We start from the raw sequence: 6,764 nt of genomic DNA, 5'->3' as shown, positions 1-6,764 counted from the left end.
CCATGGGCGTAGCCAGAGTTTTGTTATGGGGGGCCTAGTGGAGGCCAACCTGACACAAAATTGAATTATTTCAAATTATTGTTCATTATTGGGCACCGAGCAAGCCGTTCACCTTTTTTTAGTATTCAAAACTTTTATTTTAGCTTTAGGTTTTTACAAATCGACTCAACACTTTTTCGGCTGTGATTTCCTGGGGAGGGCACCAGGTTCCCTGGGAGGGGCCGTGCCCACCCAGGCCCCCTCGCTACGCCCATGGGTATATCTTTAATTCTTTGGATAATTTTTTCTTTATTCTTGAAATCTTCGAATAAGTAGGGTGCACATTGCAACCAAGCTTCCTTTAAAAAATGACCGTCATTAAAAATTTTCCCGTATTGAGCAATAGCTTTTGACGCTTGATAACTAGCAGCAGTAGTGTTTGATTGAGTTCCAATATATTCCATTAAGGACGTAGTTTGTGTATTTTTATTTTTGAAAACACGTGATATATACTCCTTTTGCTCTTTTTCACTTCGATTGAAAAGAGATTTGCGGTTGGTTTCATAATATCGCTTTACTGATGATCTACAAACCACCGTTCCTGAAAATAAAATGCAAATAGCTTTAATGTCCTTATTAATCATACCGTACCTATCGGTCCACCAAATTGGAAATTCTCTGCTACTACCTGTGTCTGATAATTTCGATTTTTTCATTGAACTAGCCATAATAAAAAATTATAAAACAATAATCTAAAAAATTATATTTAAATTTAAAATATATGTATAAATGCAATAATTACCTTAAAATAAAACCGTAGTGTTGTAAATAGTTATATTTAACATGTCAATGATTAAAGTTTTAAAATGACACATACAAATGCTTGGAATTACAAAGACTAAAGGCTCATTGGCAATACAGTCTGTTTTCATGACGGAGCAAATTAATACGCATGACCACAGGAGAGCATCGATCATACCACAAAATGATATTTTATAGTTGGTAGATATTCAGAACTATAAATTTAAATTATAAATTATTTTTAAAGTATGGATTGTTGAATTCTAATTCATTTTTATAATTTATAAAGTAAAATTTTGTTATGATTAATAAAAATAAATCATATTTTTTGTGCGTGCCATCAAAATTTTCTTTCGTGCCATCTATGGCATGCATGCCATTGGTTTGCCATCCCCGGCCTAGGGGGTGCCTTCTCGGAAAACTCCACGTGGCCAGTCCATCCGAGTGAGATGTGCCACTCAGATGGCACATCTCACTCGGATGTGCCATCGACCCACGACCAAACTCCCAGTGTTCAGGGAATGGTGACCGCTTGGCCACTGGTGGGCCCCAATCATTGACTGAGTGAATTGCATATAATAAGTGAGATTTATAAAAAGTAAAATGTAGATTTTTTCCGAACTCTCCGAATAGTTTTTTGGAAGTTATAATTGTTGATTTCTTTGGATTGCTAATGAAACTTTTGAATAACTTCAACCAATTCAGTACTAACAGATGGGCTTCCTGACCACTTTTCAGTAGGCTTCCAGTATCTTTTAGCTGTCTATCCCAATGATAATTGTTAGTTTCATATGGCAGTTCTTCATGAACAACATTACTTACATTATACATGAGTCACAGCCACAAAATTAAATTAATTTTTCTACTCACAAAACACACTGCACTTTCATTTGAACTGTCAGCTGTGTATGCTCATCACCATGAATATGCAGTTGCACTAACTTCAAGATGAAAAATTTATGGGGTTTATCTTTCATTTGACACATGCTTTGTGTTGTGTGTGTGTCATGTTTCATTCCACCAGCAATTTTTTCCTGACTTTTGGAACATATATAAGATGATTTTCAGATAGAAGATTTAAGACATCATTTTTAATGATAACTTAAATTTGTTGAAACATTCAACTTTATTAAGAATTTCTTGAATTAAAATTCTACTGCTGAATTTTCTGATTTGTGAATGTTTTTATTATTATATAAGATGATATAAGATTATATATATCCATAAAGCTTTTTCCATAGTATTTACATTTCATGATTAAGATTCAAAATCATAAGTTTAGTAATAATCACTTATGCCCTTAAAATGAATGTTAATGATTAATTCCTAGCCATTCTTAATAATCTAGGACTGTGAAAATGGATGTCAGATTGCTTCCATTTTAATATCACTCTTGTATAAAACAAAAACTTTCTTCTGTAGACTGAAATTTACATAAAATTATAGAGGTTATAATCACTTTGTAGAAAAACATTACTATTATTATTATTTTGTACATGTATAGAAAAATATTTGTTCTAATTAATCTAGATAAAAAAGGTTAATACATAATTTATTATATATTATTGTGTCTAACACTAGATATAATAGTCAAATACATTAATTATATTATTATTTCAAGTGTGAATGGCAACTGCTATAATTTAGTAAAGAAACTGAAAATCATTATTGCTAATAATTTAACGTTGAAAAATTTATGAAAAGCTATTGTAAATGAAGAAATAAACTCAAAAATCATTTAAACATAAAGAAATTTACAGCTATAAAATGCACAAAAATATAAATATAGTATAAACTCAATTATCTGAATTAGCTTGCAAAAAAACAAAATAAATAACACAATGTGTAGCATTGTACATACCACAGAGTATAATACACAGAGACCAAACTTTCACAAACTAAGTCATATAGATAACATTACATTAGATTTTGAGTAAATTAATTTATCTTCAAATTCAGTAATTACATTACAGTATTTATAGTTCATGAAACTTTAAATTCACAGTGTTTGCTGTACTCAAAACACAAAGACAAATGAGTTTCCCATATCAAATTATGCATTGTATAATTTGATATTACACGTATAATTTGATCTGAAGTTATTCTACCAAATCTACTGATCTTCAGATTTAAATATAAAATTTAATGATTAAACCTTAATTCCATCATCTTCAAAAAAACTTCAAAAGTTAAACTAATAACTGTTTTTGGAGAATAACCTGTGAAGCACTCTCTCTCTCTTTAAAAAGTAGTTAGGCTAGTTTAATTTTAATGATTAGATAATTTAAATAAAATTATTTTTATCTGAAAAGAAATTCTAATTATATTCTATTTTAAGTTAAAATATAAATTAGTTGAATTGAAAAATTATAATTAAAGTTTCTTTCATTATAAATGATTTAAACTGACTTTTCATATTATAAACAAATAAAACAGTAGAATTCATTTATTCTAACTACAAATTCTGTTATCAATCATGTAATGTTCTCATGTCTTGAAATATACTATGCTTATAAAAAACTTTATCATAACCAGAGTTTCATTTATAATTATCATTATCTTCAGGTAAATAGTATGAAAAGAGGTTAAAAATGTCTGTCAGTCTCAACATGTAGCTAATTAATGTGCTCAAGTTATTCATAAATCAAGTTATTAATATCACTCTTAACCAGTGCACTAAATATTAGATTGATCATTTTTATTACTATTTGCTCACAATATAGTAGTTTAAATTGCTGCATTTCTTANGCTACCAAAATGGCATTACCATATAAAAAAGGAAGCAAACTCATCCTTGCGATTGTTTTAAAGAATATAGAACAAATTATATGTTCCTGCTATTAAAAAAAAAGAATTGCCCTGCAATAAATGATTGAAGAACTGAAGATAAATCATGCAATTGGAAGAATAAGAAACAGTTCATGAAAGAAGCTGAACATGAAAACCGATTTAAATAAAAAAATCCAGCAACGAGTTGAGCAACTTTCCAGGTTATTAAGAGTATATTTTAAGTGAGAAAGTTCTATCTACATTTAATCATTGTATTGATTAAAACTAAAGTAGAATGTGCACTCTAACATTATAAAAGAATTTTTAAATAGCATATTTTTGAATCAACATATTAAAGTTTGATCTGTATGTATGCATACATACATTAGGTAATTGTTTAATAAATTATATTTCCTCACCAATCAGTTATAACCTGTGTATTGTTCAATACTTACAAAGCACGAAACGTTTCAATGCTGTTGTTTGAGCCATTTTCTAAAGTCTATAAACTCAAAGCTACGGTATTGATAGACTTAAAATACTTCTCAATTGGTTTACGTCCACTACATTGATCTTCGTTCAACTGTTCAAAAGTAAATAATAACTTCGTTAGATTATATAAATTGTTTTAACAATAAAACTCACATTATAATTAAGAATAAATGCTCAAGCCTTTCAAAACATTAACGGAAGTATTAAAATATTATAAGAATTCGTAAATTAATAACAATTACAGTTATATATCAATATTTAAATATAAACTTACTTTTTACTTCTACTTTCGTACGAAAGATGCAATAAGACACTTATGCCATTATTTTCAAAGAGATGGCGCCATTCAAACAAAAATTTACTTTTCAAATTAATTTAAAATTAAAAACTTATAAATAAAGTCGATATAATATTTATAAATTATTATTAATTTTATTTTAATAAAATATTTAATATAAAATAATATTTTATAAACTTTATGTTATAATTGTTATGTAAAACTTTTGTTCAAATATTATGAAATCTTTCAAACGAGATATTACATTTCGGAGAAAATGACAAGTATTCGAATGCGCAATAGCAAATGAGCTAGAATATACTACTGCAAAGTCATGTTTATTGAAATTGAATACATGTCCGCCATTTTCTTTTTTGTCAAAAGGGCGTGCCATTTGTGTTGTGTAAAGGTAATGAGCTAGAGTATTCTAACTCGTTGTGTAAAAGTGTGCAAAGGAAAGAGAGAGTTTTAATTAATCCTTAACTAAGATGGTACAGATAAAAATGACCCTAATCAATTTTTTTTTTTTTAATTTTCAAAGTAAATAACAAGACATTTCTTTCTTCAACCCTTTATTTAAACGTTTCTAAACAAGACAAAATATTCTGTAGCGATAAGACAAATGCATTTCTAAGTATTCTTAATTTTACTTTCCCAGCTGTTAGATATACTTAACATGGGAAAGCATTGGAATCGTATCAAATTTGACTCTCAGAGTTTTTTGCAAATCTCCACGTTTTGAGACATGTTGAACCCAAAAAAGTTCCCCCAAAAAGGAAAAACATATTTCGTCTATGTGTGTTACGAAATTTGGCATGATAGCTTGTGTATAAGGAGCATTGATGCTATTAAATTTTTGTGGTTAAAGGTTAAAGAGATGGAGAGACAGAGGGTGTCATATCTCGAGAGAGAGGTCGGACTTAACTCCTTATTACCACTTAGAAGGATTTTAACTTCAATATTATGGTTCATAACATAACAAAGGTCAAAATGTAGTTTTTAATTGTAAATAATTCTACAAACAAACTATAACAACGAGCAATTATTTACAGTGACATCGTCACAATGCCAGGCTGCAATCTTTAATCATATTTTTAAATAACTTAATTAAAAATATACGTTCTCCACCTCAAATTAGTAGTGACTTGCCCCTGTACATCATATTTTTTCTTTAACAATAGAGTCGTGCTGGTCATCTATTAACTGCTTTGGGGGAGGGGGTTGAATTGAAAAAACGTGACTTCCGGTTTGCATCGAAAGTTCATGTATAATTGAGGCCACCTGTCCCTAAGGTTTCCATATCTGTCTAACTCCGTTCTCGAAACTAAAACGGACTGACGGACGACAGTAGGAATTTATAGGACTATAATTTTTCAAATTTTGTAACTAGCGGAATGTTTAGAATGTCAATCGGAAAAATCGAGCTTTGACTCTGACCTCGTAGACATGACAACATTTGAAAATAAATGTAGAATTCCTTTGAAAACAGAATTGTCGCGTTGTAAGTAATGAAGAATACAGAAAAATTCTTAGCCGTCAGGAAAGAAAATATCACGGCGTGAGATACGAGCGAAAGTTTCAAAGTTGGATTGACACTCGCGGACCAAGTCGAACGGAAGTGTCAAATTGATTAACCGATCGAATTAAGACTTTAGAGGAGAGATCCTTTAAAAAGTCAGAAATTCAAGGAGAAAGAATGCTCGCTCCTCCCTAACTCAATCTGTTTCTTTTCTGTCGGTTTCCCTGTTGTCTCGAACTTCATTTTCGTTCGGCCGTATTATAAAAGTTTTTCCGTTTTTTAAATATTAACTTTATTTAGTTTGATGTTGCATTAATACTACTAAAAAAGTCTACGTACACAATGGGCCGGTTAAATAAAAAGTAATAAATACTTAAAATTTATTAGTAACAGTGAAAGTACTTATTGTAAATAAAAGCTTTGAAGTCAAAGCATTTACTTTTTTTATGTGTGAATAAAAGTTCGCATTTACTTATTAGTAAATGCTTGCAAAGCTACCAAAATGGCATTACCATATAAAAAAGGAAGCAAACTCATCCTTGCGATTGTTTTAAAGAATATAGAACAAATTATATGTTCCTGCTATTAAAAAAAAAGAATTGCCCTGCAATAAATGATTGAAGAACTGAAGATAAATCATGCAATTGGAAGAATAAGAAACAGTTCATGAAAGAAGCTGAACATGAAAACCGATTTAAATAAAAAAATCCAGCAACGAGTTGAGCAACTTTCCAGGTTATTAAGAGTTTTTATTTAAAAAACAACTTTTATATTATTAATCACAATACNGTGAGACGTTGTTGAAACAAAAAATGTTATGCATTCCATCACGTACATAAACAGTGTCGTAATTCGCCAAGTGCAAATCAGCAAATTCGTAAAATTTTTGTTTATTTTGAACAATCCGGATAATCGAAAATCCGGATA

At 29.7% G+C, this 6,764-nt stretch overlaps 1 protein-coding gene across 1 annotated transcript in view; it reads right to left on the bottom strand.

Annotated features, from left to right (window-relative positions):
* LOC111618092 overlaps positions 1–4,398 on the bottom strand; it is a 39,913-nt gene extending 35,515 nt beyond the window's left edge. Inside the window, exons 1-2 of the mRNA XM_023359537.1 lie at positions 4,316–4,398; positions 4,005–4,132 (exon numbers count right to left, since the gene is read on the bottom strand). The gene's annotated coding sequence lies outside the window, so the exon portion shown is untranslated. The remainder of the gene's footprint in view (positions 1–4,004; positions 4,133–4,315) is intronic.
* Positions 4,399–6,764: the final 2,366 nt, after the last annotated feature.

This window comes from Centruroides sculpturatus, unplaced genomic scaffold, assembly GCF_000671375.1.
Source record: "Centruroides sculpturatus isolate CEXI.00-Female unplaced genomic scaffold, Cexi_2.0 scaffold155, whole genome shotgun sequence".
In the NCBI taxonomy this organism is placed as follows: domain Eukaryota; kingdom Metazoa; phylum Arthropoda; class Arachnida; order Scorpiones; family Buthidae; genus Centruroides; species Centruroides sculpturatus.
This window is presented reverse-complemented; position numbering and strand designations above follow the sequence as displayed.